The following is a 27,446-nucleotide window of genomic DNA, read 5'->3' as shown; positions in this document are numbered from 1 at the left end:
CTGTCGCAAAAAGTAGTTTTATTTTGAGGCATGTGGTCTGTTGTAGCTGATCGCCAAAGTTTATTATGGGATTGAGGGAAGAGAGGTGTTGCAGGTGTCTTACAGCATGTGGTATGGATGGGGAAATAGTGATTTTCATAGGGGATTCTTTACATCTCTAGGACAATGACCCAGGTGGTATGTCCCAGCCCTAGGTTACTGCTTCCAGTCCTGAGTTTCTTACTGCCCTGGTGCAGAAAAGGTGCAGGGCTCTCCCTGCACTTCCCTTTTGCATGGGGAAACAGGAGGCCTTTTGCTTCTGGAGTTGTTGGTCCAGCAGTTTTCACTGGCAGAAAAAATTATGATAAGTAATCTCCCTAAACATAAAGCTTTGGGAAAGAATTTGAGTTTGGATAGCCCTTAACACTTAACCCAAACCTCTAGAGGTTTGCCCTATGTTAGTGTTTTATACAGAATAAATAACAGTAATAACACCAGAATTATTTATATGCATAACAGCTTGATGACGGAAAAGACATCTTGTCACCTTTACTCCCCTGTTTCCTCCATCCTAGCCAGGAATGAGAAAACTGTATGTGCCTGTGGGAGTGGGGCATTTTTGTTAAACTGTTTCCCTAAGTAGAGAATACATTAATCTGTTGGCACTTAATAAATAAATAAATATACCACAACTCAGCTTCTAGTTGACTTCTCATTCTCTTACATCCATCAAGTAACACAAGCCTGTTTAGCTTGGCTTTTCAAGGACAGAGTGGAAAAAAAACACCTGCCGGGGTGGGGTATGTGTGGGGTAGGTGGGCTGATGTGTGCTTGGCCACTTAATGATTACCCCTTGATGTGATTCTTGGATGCCATTTGTGATCAAACTGTGTTAGTCTCCTTGATAACACTTAAAATGAGCGCAGGTAGATCTGTACTGTGATCCCAGAAGCCAACATTTTCTTCTTTTTTTTTCGGAAACCTGTCTCAGCCAATTGAATCCCTCAGTTGAAGTTTCCCCATATTGGAAAGTGGGAAAGAACAGAGGTGATAGTTTTTTTGTTTAGTTTTTTTTTTCCCTCCCTTTTCCTGGAGGGGTATCCGGAGGAGTTAGAACAAAGACACTTCAATGTAGTAGTAGGCTCATCAGCACCAAGTACTTGTGTCCTTATAGATATTATGCAGTGTTTTGGGCCTCACAAATGAACAGTAGTGGGATTTATCGAAGTACGTGCAGGTACGAACCAATGGCTAATGTCTCCTGTATAATATTACTCCTGAAAGTACAACTCCACAAAGAATACTGTCTAGAATTACAGGGCAAGAGCAAGTCAACAGTTAATTGGCTGTGCTGTAATTACTTCTAGATGCATAATGTGCAATACTTATAGGACTTGTAGAAATGGCATTCAAATTTCACAGTGGTCTCCTGGTACTTTATCAGGTGTGGAGGACTTTGGCAGTCTCTGTAGATCTTGGGATTAATGGTACTCTTATAATTTATTCCTACTCTGCTATTTTAAAATACTCTCAGGTTTTTTATATTCCTCTTATTTTAGTAAAAAACAAACTTAATTCTGTCTTTAATTGTCTCATCAGCTACAGGAAAAATAGGACAGATGCTGTTCAAAGGCTCTGTTATTCTTTGCTGTGATGGAGGTCATTTCACTTGCTGCTTGTTTGCTTGTGGGGGCTCATACTTCTGGTGGTATGTGGCAGCATGTGGTGTGCTATGGTAGTGTAGCAACCAGTGGGTTGCAGACCTACAAAGGTATAGAAGAATATCTATGGAGACACATATGTGGTCTTTGACTATTTAGGACCTGATTTTGCCCACCTTTAACCCCAGGCTGTGTAAGATGTAATTTCACTGATTTTGTGTTTACTGCAGTCATTTTGGATGAAGATCTGAAATGTCTGTAAAACTGCATGAATAGAAATATTGTTGAGATCTCTAGTAACGAGGCCAGCCAACAAAACGTTCTTGACCTGGCTATGTCTCATGGTTTCAGCAGTTCCCAGAGCTGTGGCTCCTTGGATGTTATCCAAGCCTCTGAAGTCAACTATAATCTTTCCCACTGCAGCGGCTCTGCAATTTGGTGGCACAATGGGCGCGTCTTGGAGCTGCTGAAATCAGGCTTGGGAAGTGAGCTTGGAGAGACTCGTGGGCATGTGCGGTTTGTACATACGTGGCTCACCCATCTTGCGTGGCGTGGATGCAGAAGTTATTGTAAGGCTTTATAATATGGACTTTGGTATCCCCAAATACCATTTGTGTTTTACTGTATTAAGTATGGAAATCATGTCAAAGGTAAATGTCAAGGGGCTATAAAATTACCCTTCTTATCTCCTGTACATTTATCAGTTGATAAATGGAGAGAAGCCGCTGCCAAAATAACTGTGAATGAATAATTTATAAATGACTGATGCATCGTGTATGTTGTTTCAGGCAGAAAACAGTGGGACATCAATAATCAAAAGAAGTTGGATTAATTTAGCAGTATTTTGCAGTTAATATTTTTATCTAAATGCTGCAGTCTGGACCTGTGTTGTTGTGAGATCCTTCTCTTTGTCACTAAGGACTGATCCACCGATCACTGAAATCAATACGAGTCAGCTGTTTACTTCATCAGGCTGTGAATCAAATTTATAATATGCATACGTAGTGTGCTCTTCTGCTTTCAGTGTTCTGAATTTGAATTTCTTGAGCACTGTGCTCCTTAACGTGGAATTTGGTTCAGATGTTTCCTCCCTTTCCGTGTCCCTGTGGGCTGAATGTCCTAGGCAAGAAATTTGGAGAACCTGATGGAAAATGGGGGGGGGGAGGTGGCTGCCAAAAGGAATTTGTATCTAATCTCATTTTTTCAGATGCTTTTGTTTCTGCTCACGCAGAGAAAACTGATTTCTTGCAACTTGGGTGTTAATGCAAGGCTGACTCTCCCTTTTTCTTTCCGGCGTGTATTTTTCATATGCCCACTGCTAAATAGATAACATTTTAAAGATTTTCAGCAATGGCCATTGTGACTAAGGTTAAATGCTGAAGAGGTGAACTAGATTCTTTCTTCCTGTTCTTTTCCATGTGATTTAAATATGGCCCATTTTGCCCATCACATGACAGAGCTGCCGGAGATTGCCTCAAGCTAGTTTATGGCTCTAACTAAAGGTCATCCTTGGAGGGAGGGGGAAAGACCCATGGAGCAGGGGGAGGGGACAATATATTTTAAAAAAAGAAATTAAAAACTAGCTATTAAGTGTTCGTTGTGAAGAATACAGATGCGAAAGAGAAGTTGATGTTATATCAGGTGGTCAGGGGAAAGAAAGAAAGAAAGCAAACCACCACCACCGATTATAAGCCCTCTTCCTCCCTCCGCGCAGCACAATGCCTCGTGAAAGAAAGGTGCGCAAAGCAATTGCCTGAATTTCAGGTCTGTGGCTTTCTCTACCTGACCTAGATATCTGGCTAGCGGTTCACCGCTGCAGAAAATGCCCTACCGCAAAACTCCTATCCCACTGGCTGCTAATAAGAGCAATTCTCACGTAGCGCTACATCCATCCCCACAACGTAATTGGTCTGGCTCTCCCAGCTAGCCGCCGCTCCTCCTGAAGGCCCACACTGCGAAGAGAAATCCCAGACCTCCTGAGGGCTGAGGGGCTCCAAAACCGTGCTATGTTATCAACAGCTACATGGTTAGCTAACTGCTGTGACTAAATGGAGATTGGGAAGCACTGCAGGCAAGGGATGAAAAGTGATGCCCTCCCATAGCACGATGCTGATATGCGGAATTGGCCAAAACAAGGGAACTTCACAGACAGTGCAGCAGAAGGCATTGGCTCTCTTGTTTGGGCATTTTATTACCTGGAGCAAAATGTGCAGAGAAGGGAGATAATGAAGTACTTGACTAATTCAGTGTGATCCAGCTGGCTAAGCCAGAGGGGCTGCAGAGCAGGAAAAGCTACAGAACTCACTGCTAGCCATTTTCCCTTGATACCTGTGAAGCCAAAACAAAGAAGTGCAGAGATCAAAAAGCAGAGCAATATCAATATTGGAAAAGGGGAGGAGAATCCTCTAAGACTTCCCCCCTTCTGCTCTTTATCGTGTGTGTGTGTGTGTGTGTAGAATGTTATTTTCATTTGTCTGATGCTAACTTCTAATCAATTTGATGATTTCACCAAAATCCCTAATGTTAAGCACCCCATGTGCCACAACACTCAATGCCAGATTAATTTTAAAAATTTATCTACTATTTGAGCTCAGAATAAAAGACAGGTAGTAGTGCCTTCAAGTACTCATATTCTCCCTCCTTTTCACAGCCTAAAAGGCTAGATAAAATATCCAGCTCTTATCCAGAGGGAAACTAGAAAATGTAAAGTGTGTAAATTCCTCTTCCCCGGCTCCTAGCAATAGGTGTGTTTTTGCAATGTGTTTTTATTTTTTCCCCCGACAACCCAGCTATTTAAGTACACAAGACACATTGCTCCCTCTGTCTCTTTTCCTTCCCTGTCTTCTCCCCACTGTCTTCCCACAGAGTGCAGTGCAATTCCAGCTGCACTAACAAGCTGTTCCCCAAACTCGAGCATCACGCTTGCAAAAAGTCGGCAGTAAGTAAGCGGCAGTTACTGTACTTAATGAAATATACAAGGACAAACTTCATACCTGATGTAATGCAGATGTGATGCCGTGAAAGGAAATGGAGAAATACCCACCTCCACCAAGGCTGAATTTAGCCCATGCTGCTCATCATGGCTGCCAGGGAATGAATCACTGCTGACCAGTCCGCCTGCCAGTCGCTGTTCACATAATTTTTTTTTTTTTAATAGGAGGCAGGCACACACTTTGCATCATTCAGAGATGAGCATCACAAACATGCTTTGCAGGGAAGGCGACCACAGCAGACTGCCAACACTCTTCCAGTGCCAATTACAGTGATGGTTTAATCGTAAAAGCAGATTCATTAAAATGGGATCAGAGCCAGGGTGTTTGTGATTTGGAGGTTTGTGCTAACTTTTGATAGTTATCGTCGGGGGCAGCTGATGTGACATCACCCGGCAACTCTGTGACTCGTATTTTTAAATGGACCACATGCCTTTGCATGATAATTTTGCTGCTAGAGTTAGCTTGGCACTGGCTCAAGAGACAAACGCCAGCAAACAAATCGGAAGATGTGTTGAGTGTTTGCAGTTGTCATAGAAATCACGGGCAATGACTGGTGCTTACATCCTCTATAAAATGGAAGTTCATGTTTCCTCTCTTCAGCCTGAAGTTAACAAAAAAGACTAGGTAAGAGAGCTGCTCTCTGACATGGATTCAAAGATATAGGAAGCTACTTACGTATAAACTTTGCAGAAACATGTTTTTTCCCTAAGAAAACATTTTCTGTGTTGGAAAAGCATACCTTCCCTATATCTGGCCCAGCGTTTCATATAGTGGTGGTGTGACCAAAAAATGCCTGGAAAATGCCTTGCAAAGGGTGCTTTTGGATGTTGGCAGTGAAAGGGCAAACATGAAGGACTGGCTTGTGATCAGGCACTGTTGTTGTGGTACAGTTGGGATTTCACTGTAAGCAATGTGTGTATTCGGCTCCTTTTGAATAGGGGCAATCTGTACTCTTCATCATGTAACCTCCATCTTATCTCTTGGAGTGTGCCACCTAACCAAGAGTATCCATGTGATGCAGATTATCAACCACTCATAAATAACTAATGAGTTCAAAGAGTCATTTCAACCTGACCAAGCCACCTCCTGTATCAATACAGCTATCAATAATGGTGATGAAAATTATGCAGGCAAAGCCTCTTAAGGCTGGATTTAGCAGTGGAGGTGGAATGGCACCATGTTTGCCCCTGGAGGAATGGTAACCTGGAGCTATTCTGTGTTTATGAAAAAAAAGTAAAAAGATATTATTCCTGCTGCAGAGGAACTGGTTATGATGCTGACCAAAGAATATACGTGTGTGTGTGTGTGTAGTATGTATAATGCCTCTCTGTTGGTGTCGTGTACTGTACTGCTACAGCTGACAAGTGAAGACATCCTATTTCAGAGCAACAGCCTACTGGGACAGAGCTGCAACCATCTGAGTGCTTGGCTTTTCAAGCCTCTGCATTATTCTGTCTAGGAATGTGGTTGGGAATCATTATTCATTGTATTTAAAGCCATAGCTCTGCTAAGGTATGTCTATAGTGAATCATTTAATAAGAACTGATTGGCAGCATCGTGCAGTCTGCCATCAAAATCACTTCTGGCTTAGGTGGTCCCAGGAACATAAGGACCTCTGTAGCTGCTAACCCGGTGTGTGTGTTCAACAGACAGTATGTGCTGTGAAGCTCAGTGTTGTACATGGTCTCATTTGTGCAACTTAAGCCCCCAAATTAAATCATACTTAAACCCTGTTTTGAGAGCAGTAGTCACAGATTTCCTTAAGCACCTTTAAGCATGTGCTGTCTATTTGGGTGATTTTATACTCAGGCTGTGGTAGAAACTCAAGATAAGCTTTAATCAAGGCTTTTTTTTTCTTTCTTTCTTTCTGAGCACAACTTTATTCACTGTCCCTTGCAAGTTGGAAGCACAGCAGGTCCCAGCACATACAGCTTGCTGGAAGGACTGTGGCTTCCAGCTCTGCAGACACATTTTGCAACTGCTTTGCTCTTGCAGGAAAATACACCAGGCTGCTGTAAGAATAACATTTATCGAGGAGGATACTGTGTGTGTTACAATGAAATGAGCCTGTCTCCTTCTTCTGGGTGAAAGCTTTTTTTTTTATCTTCTCCCTCACCATTGGAACAGTGCCCAATCCTCCTTGGCACCTGAAGGAGAGGTGGGGAGAGCAGGGGGGCACCACCAGCCGCATCAGCACGTGTCTGTGAGTGCCTGGGTCACCTGAGGACTCGCAGGGGTCAGGCAGGCACCAATTGGATAAAATCTGTACACCCTGCCTTGTGCCTCTGAATGTTACACTCATGGTTAAATAACTCACAGGTCAGTTGTTCTATTTTGAGTGTGCAGCAAAGCAAGCTGAGGAGGCTTGTTAAAACGAGTGACTAATTTCCAGGTGTGTTTCTTTCTGTGCCTCCTACTGCTGTGGCTCCTGAATGAAGGTGGTCAGCTTTCCCTGGGCAACAGGGTCCTGGCAGGCTGAGAAACAGAAGCAGAAAACATGGTGGAGGTTGTGGTTCTGCACAGGTTGGCTTTTGGAGGGGGCAGAAGGATGCTTCTTCTGACACCTGAGAGCTGGCGGTAGCCTTGTACATCTTTCAGCCAGGGAAGCTTTCTGGAAGGGTTGCTGGTGCTGTAGCGTTGGACAAGGTGGCCTCTGTGGCTCCCAGTGAGAAAATGGGTCTGGGGTCCTAGGGCAAATGGTGGGGAGGGAGGAGGTGGTCAGTGTAGCTACACGCGGGGAGCTCTCTCTCTTTGCTGTTTCTGCCAGTTGCTCTCTGCAAAGCCTTTGTTCACTGATGATGGCAGCACACCTGAGGGGTGGTGGGACACCCCTGCTTTGGCAGAGGCCTTCAGCCATAGCTGCGGCTCTGCAGCAGAAGGGGGAAGAACATCAGGGCCAATTCCTAGGAGCACTTGTACTGGCTCAGACCTTTCCTCCCTTTGCCGTAACCTCTGTCTTCCAGCCATGGCTGCCTGCTTGCATTAATTACTCCTTGCTCCCTAGATGCTTTCACTTCAAGCTACCTTTAGGGTTCAGAGTGCAGAAACCAACTGACCAAGGTTGAAAGCAATTAAAAAAGAGGTTACTTTAAATTAACGGCTTCTTTTAACCAGCTGTCCAGAACTGTTTGGGGTTTTTTACAGCAAAATTAGCAAGGCAATGTACCTCAGTGAAAAGATGGATTGGGATTTCTTTTGTCATTGTGCTGTCTTTCCCCTCTTTTTTTAAAAATTCTTGCCAATTTAATACTAAGCATTTCCAGCTTGGATTTAAAAGGAGTGTTGAAATATACTGACTGCCTGAGTGAATTGTAAATGGCATAGGATATTGAGAAAGAGCAGGCCTTTTGCTTCTATTAGGTATCTCACGCTACATCAGGATGGGCTTGCTTGTGAATTACACACTGAGATGTCAGTGCTTTCTTGCTGGTTGGTGAGGGTTTTGGCTTTTTTCTTTTCTCTTTCTTTCTTGCTTTCCCTCTTCGAACAGGGACCCTTACTGCCTTCCTTACCGCTTAATTGGGAGCTGGATTTGCAGGCAGCAGCAGGGTCAGCACATACCCCCAACCCAGCCAGGAGCCATGAGAGGACAATGTGATGTGAAGACCAAACTCTGCTTTGATTACTGCAGAAGCTTGTTAGCTTGGCCTGAATGCTCTAACAATTTTTACCACTTCTTGGTCAACTGTCCTCAAAAGCCCGGTAGCAGACAGAGCATGGAAGACCCTTAATATTACCAGGAATCTTCTCTTTTCTGTGGATTTTAATTTCAGGACTATCCTACAAGGAAGAGCTTACACCAGTCATCTTGAGGCACTCATTCAAAATATGCTGGCCTTGGTTGCCCACTTCCACTCAATAATATATCTTTGCATGTAGCTTCAAGCTTTTAAAACCCACAGTTTCAGGTCATGTTTTGGCACTAGGGCAGCACAAGGTCATCCTCACTAGTGATCTCAGCCTTGAGAGATGTTGCCTGACAGTTTAGTTGAGGTCCACCTCTTGATTTTTTTTTTTTCCTGTAAGTTCTACTGAAGTCCCCTTCTGTCACACTAAATAAATTTTCTTTCTCTTCGATACATCTGTTCTTCAGAGACTTTTACATTGTTGTGCTTTTCTTAGCTATTGTGCTCACCAGAAACAATTCCCAGGGTGCAACTGGACATTTGCATGCGACAGCAGTTTTGGAAATAATTGCTGCATCGATGTTAACACCCTCCCAAGTCAGACTTGGTAATGCTCAAAGTGAGTCCCGGTTCCTTTTGGCGCACAACTGAGCAGGTTTGCCTGGTGTACCCTCAGCTATCAATTATTTTTGTCTCTGTTTCTTAGACTGTATTAACTGCTTTGTAGGAGAATGACTGTGGTGGTTCCTTATTTTTTTCCTTTTTGTCAGCTTTTCATCTTCCCTGGTTAGTTGTGCTAGCCCTCCAAGCTATTCTGTTGCTGTTTTGTACGAGCTCCCTTCAAATTGCCATTAGTTTTTGTTTACACAAAACGCAGAATTGAGCATGTTTTTTCCATAGTAGGCTGCACCCGATCAATATAGATAAAAACCATTACTTCCCTGCTACTTGCTGTCTCCACATATGCAGCCTAAAATTGTGGTGACCTTTTTTGCTGTCAGACTGCATTGTGGACTCATGTCTAATTTACTATCTGCTACTGACCCTCAGTCTCTCCTACCCATTGCGGCTTTCTGAGTTTGTGTGGTCTGGAGGTTTTTTTCTCTCCTCCTTCTTTAAAAAAAGGAAAACTGTATTATATTACTTCCAAGTTGAATTTCATCCCGCAATTCTTTTGCTTGCAGGTTCCGTGTCTCCAGATCTCAGCTGTTTTTCTGTCCTTACTGGTTTTCTGACTCTCTTGGGTTTGGTAGTCTCTAAATTTAATTCAGAGAGATCACAACCTTTTAACACAATTCTGTGTGAAAGAAGAGAGAGGTTTTGCTGCCCTATGTATACATGCTATTTCGTTGCAAACCTTTTTGTTTGTACCACTTGTTAACTATACCAACCATGTATGTAAGTGCTGATGAATGGAAGCTGAGTGACAGGTTACTTCTGGAGAATCATCTGGTTGTGTGATGATAACTGAATGCCTTGGAATGGATGAGATCATCTCTAGCATTGTAAAAGAGAAGGAAATGAGAAGGACAGCCTGCTGGAGAAGTGCTGTGGGACAGAAAGCCAGTGATCTGGCAAGGACCTACAAAGAGATGCTGAAAGACAAACTAGGGCATATGGAAAGACAGGGGAAGTACAAAGCAATGTGCAATGATGGAATATTTAGATAAATGGAGAAGTCCTCTTACCTGTTGTGTATTCTTAATTCAGTATTTGCTAACACGGTGCCTACCTGAAGGTGAAGACAAGGCAGTGAGTGCTTTTAATGTGGGGCAAACGCCCATTCTTGTTGATGAGCTTTTGCTGATTTAGCTGGCTTCTGTGTCAACTTGGTTTTCCCCTGCTTTCCACAGCATCGCCTCTCTTCTGTAGTATAGATAAGGGTTCAGTGGGGTATGAGGTATCCCAATTTACTTTCCAGAAAGTTAATGAGGAACAGGAATTGATTTTTTTCACCTTCTCTTCACCCACAAAAAGAAGTATTATTCTAGATGGGTTAACCAGGCTTTGAATATATGGGTTTATTTGACTCCTGTAGGCATAGTCTATGGGGAAGTTTCAGAAGATGTTCAAGTCCTCCTGAATCAGTAACAGAGAGGAGAAAAGATTTTTTTTAAATGCAACTGTGATCTGAAATAATTGAATTTCTCGCAATTCTAGTAATATGAAATGCATATTTAAACATGGGTATCAAGATGAAAGAAACTATGACTCAGAAGTTTTAATTCAGCGGTTTAACAAATGCTGAATGTTCTCCCTGCTTTCCCGGCAGTGCTCAGATTAAAAATTGGCTGAGCTAAGGAGAAAAAAAATAATTAAAAAAAAAAAATTGGCCTTGTGTTGTTGATCTTTGGGAAGCTATGGTCACTATGTGCCAGCTCAAGGTCTGGTCAGAAGAGTGTAAATTACTCTAGCTTTATGCTTGATGTGTCAGTTTTGCTATCCATCTGCCTGCTATTAAGGTCAGCGGTACTAAACCGCAGGGTCTGTGGCCAGTGCAGTAGCTTCAGCAGTAACACTGTGTATAATGAATGTTTATGTGAAATGTGCTCATGCTATCAATTAGCCAGGTTTTGCTTCCCTGGCTTTCTTCATGTTTTTGCCATTGTGCCAGTTTGACAAGCAGAGCTGTAAACAAAAAAGGCATTATTAAAAACATAACAAATGAGTTAGGAAAAAGGAAGGGTTTTGTCAGAAATCTGGGCCTTTAATGTTCTCCAGAAATTCCTAATGATGTGAAGAAAGGATTGTGATCTTAGGTATGTAAAACTGATTTTTGACAGGTCAAGATACCTGCTCGTCAATGCCTTCTGAGTTGTCAGAGCTTAATATATCCTACTTTACAACATATGAAGGGCTCTGTGCAGCAGCCTGCCGTGAACATGCCATATATACCCCAAGGGTCTTAAGATCAACAACCAGAGAACAGATAGTGAGCTACTGTCCCAGTTCTCGTTTCTTGTCTCCATTACAGAAAATAAAGGACTAACTCCATCCCTGGTGTAACTCTAAACATTTTCTGCACCTGAAGAGTCTTGAAAGGTACCTGTCCCATCTCCTTGAGCTTTGATTCCTGAATAATTTAATGGAGATGTTTACCCTTGTGTGTCAGGGTGCCTGATGAGAGACATAATATGCAATTGGGCAGAACCAAGATAGCGCTGTGAAACTGTGTGTCAACTGCTGGGTTATTGCCCGATCCTGTGCCTAGTTAGCATCTTCCTGCGTTCCTTGGCTGATTTGGATCATGTTTGCACAGAGGCCGGTTACTTCTGTGCAAGCTTTGATCAAAAAGCTAAACTGGAAGGTATTTTTTCTGAAAATAAACTTCAAATGCTTTTTTTCCCCGTTTATAAGGGGGGTGTGACTACAGCTTGTGGTGTCCCAGCCCTGTTAATAATGGGACCCCAATAAAAATAAAACTGATGATTCTACAGGGCAAGGTTTGTACAACGTGTCCCAGTTTTGATCTCGTTTACTCCTGATATTAGGCTGCTTGAGTTTGCGGAGACTGCTGATTTACTCTGGAGTAAGTAGATGCAGAATTAATTCCAGCTGTTGATGTGATACGTCAGGATACGCTTGGAGATGGGAAGTCACAAATGCCCGAAAGAGGTATTTTGGTTACTGAAACTGTACTTTGTACGTGACTTGTTATGGACGTTGTCCTTCACGGCCCCTGACTAGGAGGGTGTAAGATCCATTTCCATGCAAAGTGTGTGACTTGTGCCAAATTATTACAGATAGATTTATGATACAGGCAAGAGACTGAAAGGAAACAGAATGTCAGAAATGAATTCGAAGTCAAGAAGGAAAAAGAAATGTAAAACACTTGGGCAGCCTGTATCTTTTTAATATTTTAAATAGGAAATCATATTTCACTTGCTCAGGGCCTTGGTCTAGGGGAAGGTACTTAAACCAATTCTTAAATTTAACATGGGCACATAGGTACTTGAAGGACAACGTTTTTGCTAGTGCCTTCCTGGGACTGGGTTTAAGATTTCAAGGGAATAGTGCTAGCAACATGCTGCTTTTATCATTTACAAACAACAGTTTTTAGGGCATAATCCATAATTGCTTTCATCTCTTATTATTTAAACACTTTCAAAGTGCACCAGCTAGAACCTTTATTTGGTAGGATAATTACATGGTATGTACTACTGACAGGAATGGAGATGAACAGAATATCTGCTTGGATTAAAATTTCCTTTCAGGTGCTTGCATCTGTGTGTCCGAGAATTAGGCAGGCTGAGTTTTATTGTCCCAGATAATTCCGAAACATTGAATTTCAAGCTGACATACCTTCAGCATTTTTGTAAGATGGGGCACATATACTTGTTGCCTATAAGGAACTAAAGGAACCAATTCTGTGCTGTTGAAGCCATTCAGATTTTTTGTGTGTGCGCTAAAGCATACAACGAAATGCAAACATACACTGAAGATCTATAGTGAAGAAGGCTACCGAGGGAAAATCGGTTTCTCCGCAGTAAATTTTACAGCGGTCCTTTTGCTAACAGAAATCATATGCCTACACAAAAAATAGGGAAAGGTATTTCATCTCCCATGTTTTAGCTTGTTTTATTTATGAGCTCTGTTTTATAGTTATTCAGACTTTCCTAATGCAATGTGTGGCTCCAGTTGCATACCGATGACATTCACTTGCCAGATTTGTGACAAACTGCCATCAACAGAATTCAAGAATCTGTTCCCTGATTATCACAGGAAACATCCACAGAGTAAACATGGGCAATATAAAGACCCAAATACACACACGCACACACACATGTGCAAATATATGTGTGTGTGCATATATATATATATTTGCACTTTGTGTTCTGGGAGTTGTGGATCTGAGAAAGTCTCTTTTTTTTTCTTTTTCTGTCCAAAGTCCCTCTTGCACTGTCCCAGGCCAGTCCCACTGGGTGTGAGGTGTGTGTGCTAGCCCAGAGCCACATAACTGCTGGCCTACGCACCAGGATGTGCCAGTGCGCTAGTTTGCTGGTTGCTGTTGGAATGAGTGGGTTATGGATAAGTTTGGACTCAATGGAAACATCAATCCGAGTCTTTCTCCTCCTGCCCATTCTATGAAATGTGTTGGAATGTTGCGGTCCTTGAGACACCTGCTCCTCTCTTGGGTTTGGTGGAACTGGTGCCTGGGTCAATGTGTAGCTGGGGGAATGAGAAAAGATTTAGTCGACTGGCAAAGTGACCCTTCTCCCTGACCCTCCCAAGAAAGCAGGCTGACTATTTTCTCCCTAAAGCTGGTGTGCTACGAGTGTCGCGATGATGATGACAAATACTAAAAAGTTATCACTCCTGTCTAGTCACTGTAAATGATTCTCTCGACTCAAGTCAGAGCGTAATGCGCTTGAACGGGTGCACCTCCCACGCTGTGCTGCTCCGAGTGGAAATAAGCTTGCAGGAGGTGTTCTGCTTTCCCAGTTTCATTTTCTCTTTTAAGTGCAAGCCTCTGTTAAATCTAGGAACTGTTGTAGACGGTTTTTATGAAGGATCATAAGAAGTTAAGGTTTGCAGAAGCCAATTAGTTCTGCTTCATCTCTCTGCCAGTGCAGAGTTGCGGTATACAAAGTAATTTCTCGTGCTTGGTCTAGCTAATTTTTAACGTGGGCATGTAGTGTTTTCACAGTTGAACAAAAGTTGTCTTTTCTCTTTCCTTTTTCCTTCCGCCTGATGTTCAGCCTAAAACGTTATTTCTCTCTTTCATCCCACAGCCCCTTGTTGTACTGCTGTGTGCCACGCTCAGCAACTTGATTGGCTTTTTGGTGTTCGCAGTGTGTAGGTGCATGTGGAAGGTTGCTGTCTTTTGGCTGTAGAGCGTTTCTTTTTAGAAAAGGGAGGTCAGAAATATCTACTGTTGAGCCCCTACCATGTGCTATGCAATCGGTTACACTGCTTGGAGGAGCAAGGGTGGCAGACTTTGAAGGCTTAACAAGTCGCTTTGTTGCAGTGAGCTGCTTTTTTTTTTCTCCATGTATTATTCCATGTTCTCCTCACCCCTGTGCTCACAGTGGGAGCCAGCCTTTTTTTTTTTTTTAGCCTCTTCTTATTTGAATTCTTCCTCTTTCAGCTACCCAACTCCATAATAAACTGTAACGAGGCAAAGATGTACACACAGTAAATCGCCTCTTTTGGCAGAGGAGGAAAGTTTGTGCTTTCTTTCATAATCCTCTTTACATATTCCAAATTAATTTGTTTCCACAGCTTTTCTCCTTTGTATTTTTTTACAAAAAAAAAAAAGAAAAAAAAAGAAGGAAAAAAAGAAAGAAGCTTATTGTCTGCTACCCTGGAAAACTGCTGTCCCAAACACACTGTGCTGAAGATATCTGTCCATCCTTGCATAATCTCCCTGCTTTTATCAGTCATTGCCTCTGCTTAGTGGTAAAGCCTGAGACAAATGTCTGAGGTACAGTCATATCAAATTTGGTCGGAAAACAGCCTCTGAGTTCCCCTTAGATTGAGTCATGGAGCTTGGTTTTTTTTTTTAATGTAATTTGGTAGAAACAGGTACTTTAAACAAGTGCAGGCAACAAACAGATTTTCTCCTTTAACACTGTCCTACTGCACTATCAGATACCTGATTGAAGATAATAAATGCAAAACTGATTAGTCTGCTTGGTTGTCTAACCAAAGATACACATAGAAAGCAAAGGATGCTCACAAATCTGCACTCTTCCCTTACACTGACCAAAATAAGTTGTCCTGAGCAGTTTTTTCATCTGTTGGTACTGCTTGTTAGGAAAGATGCTCCTGTTGCAGCTTTACTGTGATTTAGAAATGGATTAAGGAAGATGGGTGTAACGTGTAGTTGGCTTAGGCAAAGCTGTTAGTTAAGTACTATTAGTATAAGCCCAGTCTATATTTTTTTAACCTGTTTCACTATTTTAATCAGGAGAATTATAACCTATGGCTGATAAAGGGGCAACTGAACCACTGGACAAAGGAGTACTGAGAAATACATCTTCCTGCATGTGCATTGTGTTCAACTCCAGACCACTGGGTAATAGTTGCAAAGGTGTGCAGAAGCCCCTTTTCATAAAACACTTCAGCTGGTCCATAATGTTTCACTGAAAGTACTGTGTATATTACACATTTCCATCTCTCTTTTTGATTGTTGAAGATGCTGGGTTTCTGCAAGCTGTAGAGATCTGATTGAGTACACCATACTTGATTTGCATTACCCGCTGCTGTAAACCCTGCTTTTAGCTTTTATCATTGTAAGTAATAGCTTGCCAACGTCATCTGCACCCGCTTTTTGTTGGCTTTCCTGGATGTTTTGAGATCAGCTAAGCTCAAGGTGTCAACCTGTCTGTAGCACTTAACTTTCTGGTGTTTCTTATGTGTGAAGGGGTTGCTACAGCTGTTCTTATGTCTCCTGTGTTTACTCAGCACTTCCTGTTGGCAAGTCCTTCAAAAAGGAAATTACTATGATGATTCCCATTTTATTGGTAAGAGATTGAGGCACACCATACTCTTAAAGTGAAAAGACACATCATACTCTTAAAGTCAGTGGCCAGCCATGGTGCTGTGGAATTCAGGTCCAGTATTAGATGGCAAAAGAGTACACAGGCTGCTACTTAAAGCTGAAGAAGAAAGGACAGTTTCCAATAACACTTGAATGATCAGAATGGCTTTGGAAGATATACCAAAAGCCTTCTTTACAAGTGTGATTCAAAGATAAAATGCAATACTGTCAGTTCTGGTCTTCGCTTTTGGTAACAGGCATACTTGTTGCATCTTTTCTTGCTGCTCAGGTACCAAAATTTTCATGTCTTGCTACTGAATGAGTGAATTAAGTCACTGAGTTATTTCCTTGCAGAATGCTGGGACTTTTATTTGTCCTTTGTAAGGGTAGAACTGAGAAACATGAAATGTCTCTGAAGACAGAAGCTCATCTATCCCACTGCGCACAGCTTGCCATTTATCTAAAATCCTTGGATTTGGCACAGGAAAGTAGATTTTGCCTCAGTGCTTGATTTTTAAGCTAGACAAGTTGCTACTTTTCACAGGAAAGATGTAAATTGCTTTTCTGTAAAGTTTAATCTAAATTGACAGTGAATGTCACCCTTAGATGTGACTTACTTTTCCAGATGATCATATACCGTATTATGATGGATGTTCCAGAGAACAGGTTTGCAATCCCTCTGTTTTGCTATCCAGAAGAGGGCCAGAAGTGGCGCGCTCTGCCATCTATTTAGCCTCCTGGTGCAGTTTTCACAGTCAAGCTCAAAGGAAAGATGGTGAGGTCTTTCAAAATGCATCAGGCATCTAACAAAGTGAGTGAGTTTCCTTTGGTGAGTTTGGGAGGAAGTTGAACCATGACCTGGTGCTTGCATTGCACACCTCTTAGGATGCTAGCCAGACATATGCCCTCAGCTGATGGAGTAGTTACACATTTCACCAGGTCCTCAAAGCATTTCCCCCTGCTGATTAGCATCATTTCTGCCTTGTCCAGGTTGAGCAGCAGCCAGCTGGCCTTCTTCCAGAAACCAATTTCTGCCAGACATTGTTTGAGGTTGGCAGCAGCTATGTCTGGGTCAGGAAGGAAGGGGGATAGAGAGCTGGGTGTCATCAGCACACTGATGGTAGTGCAGCGTGTACCGCTTTGTAGATGCCCTGCAGCAGCTGATGAACCAGAGAGGTGGATGGAAGTGAACCCAGTAGGAAAATCCGAGGATGCGCAGTCGCCCAGCAAAAGATTTGAAAGAGCATGTCATTCTGCATGGGCGTGTGGGAATGTCTGGAATTTCTCCCTATGGATTTTTTTGTGCTCATTCGTGTATAAATCTCAGAGTGAGCAGGTTGGGCAGTATTTTCACTCAGCCAGCGTAAATCCCTGTGGCCAGCTATTACCCGTGTGCCTGAGCTGTGAGTGAGACTGGTGCTGCTCAGGCAGCATCATGTAAAGGATGGTGACCTGGGTGACCTGCTTTCTGAAATGCTCTCAGTTTTGGCAGCTTCTTTTCAAGCACCTAACAGATGTATGGCAGACATGATTTCAGGCCATGAAAAATACTACATAAATGAAGATATTTAGGTTTCATGCTGTAGTTTCAGCCTTATGATATGGCTGTATTCACTTTAACGTGTGGACTTGTGAGTTTGATTCTCTTGTAGGACTTTCCTTATGCTAACAAGCATTGCAATTGCTTTTGTGTCATCTGAGCTGTTACCTCTATCAAGCTGTACCTGGGAAGGGTTGAGGGTTAGATTTCCATTCCCTGAAATCTATCAGGGTGTCTTGTGACTTTCAGTAAGATGAAACCAAATGGGCAAGCCTGAAACACAAGGAAATGCCCTGAAGAGAGGGAAGAAATGGGAGGAGCAGTAGTTTGAGCCCAGGAATAACACCTTTCCCTGAGGCTTCATTTAAAAGTAGCATTTTAACTCCAAGACTTAGGAGTGGATATTATTGTGTAAAATCTCTGAATTCAGCGAGTGCTGCTATTTTATTTAATGTGATTTCTTCAGGGCGTGAACTTGTTATTCTACTGACACAAGCTGGTAAGGAGAAATTCAGAGGGTTTTTCTCCAAAGAGTGGACAGCTAATATGAAATAGCATTACGAGTAATGCTTGAAGTTGAGCATATGTTACATGTAATTTGCACATACTTAGAGTTCTTGTGTGACTAAAACCACTGCGGAGCGTCAGAGGCGCTTGCTTCTAGCAGAAGTCCACTGACATCAGACAGACAGCTGTGATTCTTATCAGAGTAAAACAGTGCCAAAGAAATGGAGTTTGGCAGGAAAACGTGTGGAATAAAATACTTAAGAGCAAGTTTTTCGCTAACGGAACTGTAAACAAACACTTCAAAATAACAATGAATGCTGTTGCTTGAGAGAGACGAGCTGCCAAAACACCACCAGTGATGGCTTGAAGACAGCAGGTTTTTGAAATAACAGTTTAGAAATATGGTGGCTTTAAACATACACGTGTGCGTGTGTATTTTGTGTGCTAAGGGGAACCATTGTGGTTTCACAGGTTCAGGCTAACTGCAGGTATTCTGACTTTCAGTTGCCATCTGACAATCTTCCTGGAGGTTTCTATGCCTTCCCATTTTCTGTAGAACAATTGAGAATTGAAAAAAATAAAAATATCAAAGAACAAATCACATCAATAAAGTGGCTCACCATTTTATTTTAAACTGGTGGGAGGATGATTGAAGCTGCTAGATGTTGTTTCTAATTATCTAGATTTGGTAACATGCAAGCTATTAATTTAGGTTTTCAAAATAATTTGTAAAAAGAGTGGTTGTGGTTCACTGCATTCTCAAACAAATGAAAATTTCCTTCTGAAGATTTTCCTTAAACCTCGGAAATCAATTCCGATACCTGAGACTGTCTAGGAAATCTCTGTGTTATATAAAAGAAAAAGTTTGACTTGTATGTTTGCACTCCTGTGCTATGGCATTCAGATTTTCAGAGGAATTTTACTCTCTCTTTAAATACTAGGCTGTAAGTGTTTCAGCTTAAGGTGTAGAACTCAAATATCGAACTCCTGGAATGAGTCTTCACATACAGTGTGGTAGATAGAGAGATTCTGTGAGAAATATTTGTCTAGAGAAAGCATAGGTATAGGCCCATGTTTGCTCATGTTTTAAATAACAGTACGAAGATGATGGTTATATAGAGTTTAGAGTGCCATTGTACACCAAATGGTGCATCAAACACCTATGGCAACATTTAAAGATATCAGCTGAACTGGAATCCTGTTAGCTTTTGGCTTATTGTAAAATATCCCTTCTTTTCCTTTGTCTTCATTTTTCCCTTTCTGTGCTTTAGAAAACAAATCAGTTGCTTGTTTTGTGCTGTATGTCACAGCAGGTCTTTGCCAAATCCAGAGTTACTGCTTTCATTGAGCTTTCTGCTGAGAGTAGCTGGGAACCAGGTCCTCAGCATCATTCCAGATCAAGTCCTCTTGAGATTACATTGCAATAGAAAATAGCTCATTATTAGTTAAAGCAGTCAGCTGATTGAATAACACACTCAGACAAATGCAGGGTCTTTACTAGCTAATAGAGCATCTGTGATGAGGTTATGATTTTCTTCCGCATTCCTATTGTTGGAATTTACAGCGGTTTAATTTCTCCTTTACTCTGAGTTAATTACCAGTGGTTTACTGTAAGTGCTCAGTCTTTGACAGTTAGGTTGTGTGGCTGCATGGGGTCTGATCAGACAAATTGCACAGCGTTTCTCCTGACGGGCAGAAAGCAACTGTTACTAACCAGTGAGATGGCTGATGGGATCTGTCAGCGTTTGGGGGTCTCGGTGAGGGGAGATGGAGATAAACGGGAGCCTTGTTCTCTTTTAGAGTAGTTGCAGAAGTTGCTTATCTAGCAGAATTTGGGGGCATTTTGAGACTAATTTGCCACCTAGCTGGCAGATTTTATCAGTTTCCTTAGCAATTTTTTTCCTTGTTTGCTTATTTTCTTTTTTGCTTATTTCGGTTGGAAATGCATGTTTCATATGAATGATGTGTCTAGTTTGAAGGGTGTCTTTTCTAGGATTATATTTATTAGTACTAAAATTAATAGGAAAAAATTACTGTTGAGCAAAATGCCTTTTAAAGCCAGGGACATCTACTTGGCAAATTTGCAGGGACCTAATGTGACTCGCTTGCTTGTACATTCTGTAAAATCCCAGCTTGAGAGAATTTTAGCTTTTCTTTCTTGGTCCCCATAGGCACTTCCTTTAGAAATCATCACCCCTATCAAAAAGACTCTTGTTAGACTTCTGAAGCAGGTAGATACTCAAAAGTGGGACTTTTAACAAGCTTTATAATAGGGCCTTATTTTGGCTGTAGAAGGGAACTAAGCACCTACTTTGAAGATATCCATCTGGGGGAAAATGATCAGATCTATGTATGAAATATACTGTATTTAAAAATATTGACTCATAGCATTAATCCAAGGTGATAAAGCCTTTTGCTGATGAATATTTTACCATTAATGATGACAGTAATTTGCTCTGGTAGATTTCTGTGTAATTTACACAGACCTATCAACTATCTATAAAACCCCACCATTTTCTATGCTGTCTTGGAAAAGACAGCACTTTCCCTGTTGTAAGACCGATTGATTTAAGAGCTGCAAGGAAGGCTTGTGTTTTGCTACTTGTGTGCACCACCTCTTACATGGAGAGCAGTGTCAGGCTGATAAAAATGAAGAAATAAGATAAATAGCCTTGATGTTAGGGAAGAGCTGTGCTCCCAGCAGAGCAAGTGGGTCCTCCCTTCTTTAGTGCCCTCTGAGATGGGAGGGACCCACAAGCCCAGGGCTGAGCATCGGGACCATGACCCAAGAGGGCTCAAAGTAGATCTTTCATCTATGTTTCTGCTGGGGAGGGCAGGCCTCCTTCCCCTATGGACAACATGTTCTTTGTTTCACCTTAGTTCTAAAGATGGTGCCCAGATATGGGTGCTGGAGCTCATTAGGAGGAAACAACTGGGTGTAACATAACAAGCTGTGTTGCCAGCACCAGTTACCAAAACCAGCAGTGTTAGTATATAACAACAGTATTATCTTCTGGCATCTGGTGGGTCATTAGAGTGTATAATATGCTGACAGTACTGACAAAGCCTAGTATGAGAAACAAAATTGTTGCATTATATGCAATGGGAAGGAGTGTTGCTGACTGGGATTCTTAACTCTTCAGGGCAAGATCTGCTCTGGACTCTACTGGAGACTCCTGGCTCTAATGTAATTTAGATCATCATAAACACTGCTGCTTGCTACCATTCAGGGAAATGAATTGTTTGTCTTTGTGAGTCTAAGAATTTCTTCCTGATTGGCCGTCCCCAGTTGTGTTCAGGGCAGTGTTTCGGACTCTTGATGCAAGAATACATAACAAAACCACTTCCCATGATATTTCCTATGTTCATTTGACTACAAAGCTGGAATTGTTTCTTAACTACGTAGCCCATATTTTTAAGTAGACATTTTCTTGTTTTTTTATGTCCAAAGAGAATCCTTAAACTGTAGTGATGTAGCATGTAAACATGCTATTACCAGTGTTGAGGTAAGAGAATTTATAGTTTTCTTGTTTATAGTTTCTACACAACTACTTCTGCAGATAGCAAATGTGAGTCTGGAAGGCTACTGATTTGTGAGTTGCAATGTATGAGGTTTCTTTCTGACAAGAAATATTTTAACAAGTTTGTAGGTGTAACTGCACTGCATTGCGATTCACATCTCGTACTATGACAGTCCCAACATAAGCCCATAAAGGTAAAGAAAATGAGATCAAATGTGCCATGTGTTTTCCAAGTCATAGTAGGGTGACCCTAGCTGCAGGCCAAGTGCCCGCCAAAGCTGGTCTATAGCTTCCTCTCCTCAGCTGGACAGGGCAGAGGAAAATATACTAAAAGGTGGTGGGCTGAGATGAGTACAGGGAGAGATTGCTGCAGAACTACTGTCATGGAGAAAACAGGCTCAACTCAGGAAAGTTAACTTCTTATCCAGCTCCGAGTTGAGTAATGAGAAACCCAAATCTTAAAAACACCTTCCTCCCTACCTCTCCCTTCTTTCTTGGGTTTACCTTCTTTCCTAATTTATCTACCTCCTCCCAATGCAGTGGCATGTGGGGGGGCAGGCAGTAGGGATTGCAGTCAGCTCATCCCAGGCCCTCTGTTGTTCTTTCCTCCTCTGGGGGAGGACTCCTCACTCTTTCCCTGCTCCAGCATTGGGTACCTCCCATGGGAGACAGTCCTCCATGAACTTCTCCAACATGAGTCCTTCCCACAGGCTGTAGCTCTTCATGAACTGCTGCAGCGTGGGTCCCTTCTATAGGGTACAGTCCTTCAGGGACAGGCTGTTCCAGCATGGACTTCCTATGGAGTCACAAGTCCTGCTAGCAAGCTTGCTTCAGCCCGGGTTTCTCTCTCCATGGGGCCGCAGGTGTGGCAGAAGCCTACGTCAGTGTAGGCTTTCCACGGCCTCCTTTGGGTGCATCCACCTGCTCTGGTATGGGGTCCTCCATGGGACCACTTCCCTCCACCTCCACAGATATCTGCTCTACTGTCAACCTCTATGGGCTGCAGGGGCACAGCCTGACTCACTGTGGTCTTCTCCAGGGGCTGTAGGGAAATCTCTGCTCTGGTGCCTGGAGTACCTCTTCCCCCTCCTTCACTGACCTGGGTGTCTGCAGAGTTGTTTCACATTCTCGCTCCTCTTTCTGTCAGAAATTGCTTCTGGTGTGTACTTCCTCCCCTGCTTTCTAAACTATGCCAGAGGTGCTACCACTGCTGCTGATGTGCTTGGCCTTGGCCAGTGCTGGTTCCATCTTGGAGCTGGCTGGCATTGGCTTTGTAAGACATGGGGGAATCTTCTAGCAGCTTCTCACAGAAGCCACCCCTGTAGCTCTCCCTTCCCCAAAAACCTGATGCACAAGTCCTGCCTAACATCCCAAGCTTTGATCTGTCCCTTTAACTTGCTGGTGGAGGGAGTGCCTTTTTTTTCTTTCAAATTGTTCAATTTCTAAAAACTTTTCTGCTGCAAATCAATATTATTAATAGTTCTCTCCTGAGCCTAGTTGCGTTTAAAAGTATGTTTCTATAGAAAGCTTTACTTTTATTGTCCTTTGCAAGTACTGCTTTACCTGGCTGCACTGGTGCTGCAACCATGCTTTGAACTTCTAGTATGGGTCAGGGGCAGTCCCACTGTGTCACGGTGATCCATAATCTGTTTAATATTCTGCATGTTACTGTCTATTATGCAAAACCATACTGTTAGTTAATGGAAAGGAAATAAAGGTATCTAAAGGGACATTGCCATCACTCTGAGCTCCTGGTGGTTTTTTTAAATACCTGTAGCCTCATGTTAGCTTGTCTTGATATGGCAGCAAGTGGCCATCAACCATTGACATGTCTTCAGACACGGAGTCTGCAGCTTGGATAACCTAAGACTACAGGAACCTGAGAGTAGTAAATCTTTTCATAACCTGCTGAAACCAAGAGGCAGGGGATTACCAGGGTAGAGAAAGCAGCACGTGGAAAATCAAGGGCCAGTTTAGAGAAAGGATAGTGCAGAACTTGCATTCTATACCTATGTGTACAGTCTGTGCTATGTTTCTTTGGCATTTTTAATTCCCCTAAGTGGCATGTAAAAATTGTGTATAGAAATGTTACAGGTATTGCTCAGAGGGAAAAAATGAATTGCTGTGTGGGTGATGAGGTTCAGTGGGAATCCCCAAGCCCAAGCAACAGGCCATCATCTGTGTGTCACGGGCAATATTTGTGCATTGTACAATGTGAAGTACTTGCCTGGAATGAATCATAGCAGTGTCTTGCTGGTGCGTTACACTGGGGTTGGAGAGCCAACCCTAAGTGTGTCCTGCTGAAAGAGATTTGGATGTTGGGAAGCGTGCTCCTTGCCACCTATAAATTGCTTAGCTTGTTATTGAGTGGGGGGAGAAGCAAGGGTGTAGGGAAAAGAGAAAAGCCTGTTGCCTTTGCTTCTATTAAGTAGTGTTGCTCGTTTAATGGATGGGTAACAGGAAAGAGTGTAAGGGGACGCCATTGTTAATGTGAACTCCTGCAGTTTTTATTATACTTGCACCCGCTATAGTTAGGGTTGAACAGCTGTTTCCATTATGAACTACTATTTCAGGGGTTTATAACTTGGTTGTAAAAATTTGCTCCAGGCTAAACTGTAACTTACTGGGTCTTAGCCTGGGAGAATTTTCTGAAACAAAACTTCAAAAGAAGAACTCCATCTAGTCATTGTTCTGCAAGCTTGCACAGAAGCCAAATTTTACTGAAAAGCCTTGAGATCTGTTTGTAAAACTATGAGTTGATTACATTTTCCTCTGTCTCTTTTTTTTTTTTAAAAAAAAGCAACCCCAAACAACACACCACACACACAAAGTCTGAACTACTTTGCAAAACATATCCGGAGACTGTAAGCGACTGAGACAGGAATGCCAACATGACTCAGCTGATGTCCATTCGGTTTGGTAGCTCTTGAGTTATGAAAGTTTCCCTTTGGAAAGACAGCAACATGTTATTGCTGCAAGATGAGAAAATGCTGGGTTCACTTTTACTCACAAGAGCTATGAAGGGTTAGCACCTGTGTGTATTGAACCGTGCCTACATAACACTAGCACTGAATTTGCACTTTGTAGCACACCGTTTCTGCAATAGTATCTTATAATATGTGCTTGGCCGTATGTATAAGTTCCCTGGGTATATAACACCTTGCAGAAAGATCTTAGAATGCCATCATCAGTCTGCCCAAATTGTGTTCAGTGATCTTTAACTGCCTCTGAATAGTGTATTGCTGAGCTGTTTTTTTAATAAGGCACAGTCACATTTTTCTATGGACACTTTTTATATATAAAAAGGACTGTCCTTTGGTCCTTCCAGTTTTTCATGGCAGCAGATATGTATTGGGAACTAATTAATTTTACCAAAAGTCAGCATAAGTTGTAATAAGATTATGAAAAAGTAATTCTTAATACATTGTTGTGTGTTTGACTTAATATATTAGTTATAAGACATCAAGAAAATGTGAAATTTCTGTTCACACATTTGTGTGCCATCATCACCTATTGTCAGTTTTGCAAAGATTTTTAGATGCATGAAAGAGCAAAAAAAAAAAAAACACAACCCCAAACCAACCCAAACAACAACTTCCTTAAGTTTCCACGGGCAGGAACAAATTGTTTAGGGAGATTGTCCAATGTATCTGAATCTTTCCTTCATTGGCATGATCCTTAGGTGACCTGAGGAAACCTTGTTGTGACTTGTTCCTGCACTGATTCCCTGTGTGGCTGTTGCTGTCTGGCAATACAGGGCTGGACCAGGGTTAGTTCTGGTACTGGGTATCAGCAATATGCAAAGCTTTTGACTTGTAGCACTTCTGAATTTTAAGTATAATGTATTGCTCTTCAGGTTTTTGGATGCTATCCTGTACCAAAACTGCCAAAGTGGGTAAAGATGCTTATATCTGTCATAATATTACAAAAAATAGGTAGGGAAGAATATAAGAATCCAGGTTTCAATTTGAGCCTCTCCTAAGAATCTCTCTGCACTATTCAGAGCCTCCTACTCTTCCTTCTGACATGTTTTTGCAAGAAAGAGTAAAATTACCACATCCTTTGTGAAGCGTATCTGGCACTTTACTGCTGCCTTGCCATCTTAGCTCTTCAGCAAGGAGGCAGTCTGTGGGAATAGGTGTTGTAGCTATTGGTATTTTGCAGTGTCTTCATGTCTCCCTGTGCTACCACTGAGCTTTCGTTCTCTGTTGCTGGATCTGTAACTTGGTCACATTTGAGATTGCAGCGTGAGGGATACTAATTCATGGTGTCATTGCTATGTAGATGTATGCTGAAAGACTGTACTGATTCTGGGCTCTTGACATCTGAGCTAAGAAAGTAAAATATATTGTTATATATTATAATCTGCTTATTCACTGGCCCAAAATATCATGCAAGCTAAATCTGGTAAAGCAAACAATTTCTTTATCCCAAAGGAGGAGGGTATAAAAAAATGGGGAGGAGGAAAGTCTGCTTACATGAAAAATGAAGTTATCTTGTCATTCTTCTACTAAGAATCCACTTAAAAGGATGAAATCTCAAAATTTAGAGCCTACTGCTGAAGATAAGATGGCATCTCCTTCTCTGACATCAAGGACCTTGTAGTTTAAATCTGACTGCTCTCTCACAGCAACTGTAACAACACTTAAACGTAGGTTAAAAATTGGGGGTGACCAGTGGATGAACCTGCTGACCTATCTGTGCCTAACGAGGTACACCTCACCTGACTAAAATCAGGTGATAGTGACTGCAGTTACATTATAGACACCAGTCTGCACTGTAATGAGAAAGGGCTTCAAGGTGTTCACAAGCAGATAACCTCTCCCATGACCCACAGTTTTGTGTATGTCTCATAGAACTTCTTGCTGACAGTAACCCATGGCCAAACTAATCACCCTGTCGGGCAAGAACAACAACAAAAAAAAGTTTGTTGGTGTCTTCAGCTTAGGTCTTGTTAAAAAAACCCAAACCAACAAAAAAACCCACAAATGAGATGGAGAGAGGCAGCAGGACAGACAGGGAGCAAGGACTAAGGCAGTTTTGGTCTTATGCGGGGTTTTGAGTGGTCCTGGAGTACCAGGTCAGGAAAACTGCTTTCTGACCTGCAGCTAAGACTTCCCACAGTTACTCTGACCTTACACAGATCAGCTGCGTAAGCTTGTAGCATTTGTCCCTGTCTTGTTTTCCTCTGGATACAGGCTTCAGAAGTCTGTTTTCTCATGATGTCTCTCAACAGTGCTTTCTTTGAGATGCACTGCTGTGTTCTTCCCCAGGCTTTTTACACATCTGCTCCTATGATGTTCCTCTTGTTCTTCAGTGTCCCTTGTCACCTCTTCCAGCCAGATTGCCACCTTCACCACCTATGTTCTGCACTTGGAATTCATCTGTTGTTCAGAGCAGCTGCTTGAGTTTATGTATAGCCTCAGCCTTTCTCAGGTCCCTGCCACTGAATTCTTGAACCCAGAATCCTGTTTTACTCCCCACTTTTACTGCCGCTCTTGAGCCCTTTCCTCTCGAGTTAGATATTTTACCTCCATTGCACTCCACTGCAGCTTTCCCCCATCCCTCTCACAGTGCCTTTCAATAGGTCTTGACACGGAGGCAGTGAGCTTTTATGTGCTCCCTCATTAGAAAAACACTCTTCTTTGTAAGTTCAAGAGTCTGATGGGTTTCTTACTTGCATAAGCTAAATCTGTTACCCACTCTGGATAATTCTGGGATCAAATACCTGCTATAAAAGAGATCAAGCCAACATGCAGACAAAATTATAGTGTTTTAACTCTAAATGTAGTATTTCATGTTTAGATGATCATTTTTACTGCTCAGGTAGGGTACTATAGAAATGAACTCAACCCAGTTAATGACCATAAATAATAATGACGGCATTATTCTTTTGTCTTGTCCTTTGCACACACTAATCTGCTCTGACAGCCAGCTTTGCTCTTTTATTAACTCTCCGTCAGCTGTAATCAGCGATGGTGAAGTCAGGCAGCAAAATTTACATGTGCCAAGTCTCACCATTTATTTTTCTTTCTGTACCATTTCAGTCTTCAGTTTTGTGCATCTTTGGGATGGTGGCTGGGGGAATGCATGGGGGAAAGAGGGCGCAAACATGCTTTTTGACACTTTGACTTAT

The sequence above is a fragment of the Gallinula chloropus genome (assembly GCF_964237585.1).
Source record: "Gallinula chloropus genome assembly, chromosome: 2".
Taxonomy (NCBI): domain Eukaryota; kingdom Metazoa; phylum Chordata; class Aves; order Gruiformes; family Rallidae; genus Gallinula; species Gallinula chloropus.
Note: the sequence above shows the minus strand (reverse complement) of the source record.